The sequence below is a fragment of the Nicotiana attenuata genome, unplaced genomic scaffold (genome assembly GCF_001879085.1).
Source record: "Nicotiana attenuata strain UT unplaced genomic scaffold, NIATTr2, whole genome shotgun sequence".
In the NCBI taxonomy this organism is placed as follows: domain Eukaryota; kingdom Viridiplantae; phylum Streptophyta; class Magnoliopsida; order Solanales; family Solanaceae; genus Nicotiana; species Nicotiana attenuata.
In genome coordinates this window covers 200,397-201,161 of record NW_017671355.1, presented here as the reverse complement: position 1 = coordinate 201,161, position 765 = coordinate 200,397, and positions in this window count along the sequence as shown.

Here is a 765-nt window from a genome sequence, read left to right as displayed (position 1 = left end):
TCGAATTTGACCACTACGTCTTCAAGCCAGCACTGGACAGATGAATGCCAGAAGCTATGACAGGATCGAGGAATACCTGTCAACACCACTAGTATTGGTCCCGCCCGAGCCGGTAGACCTTTGCTACTCTACATTGCAGTATTAGATGGTGCATTCGATTGCGTCCTGGGCCAGCATGATGAAACGGGAGGGAAGAGCAGGCCATTTACTACCTCAGCAAGAAGTTCACTCCGTACGAAGCCCAGGATTCTCTGTTAGAGCGCACCTGCTGTGCTTTGACTTGGGTCGCCCAGAAGCTATGGCATTACTTCTGTGCCTATACCACGTATCTCATATCAAGGATGGACCCTTTAAAGTACATCTTCCAGAAACCCATGCCCACTGGCAAGCTAGCCAAGTGGCAAATCCTGTTGAGTGAATTTGACATTGTCTACGTGACTCACAAAGCAATCAAGGGACAGGCACTAGCAGATCACCTTGCTAAAAACCCCGTGGATGGAGAATACGAGCCCCTGAAGATGTATTTTCCTGACCAGGAGGTATCATTCATAGGAGAAGACATTGTAGAATCCTATGATGGCTGGAGAATGTTTTTCGACGGAGCAGCAAATTTCAAAGGAGTTGGCATAGGAGCAGTCCTAATATCAAAAATCGGTCTGCATTATCCGGTGTCTGCCAAACTCAGGTTCCCGTGCACCAACAATATGGCCGAGTATGAAGCCTGCATCCTAGGGCTCAAGATGGCTATTAACATGAGCGTACAAG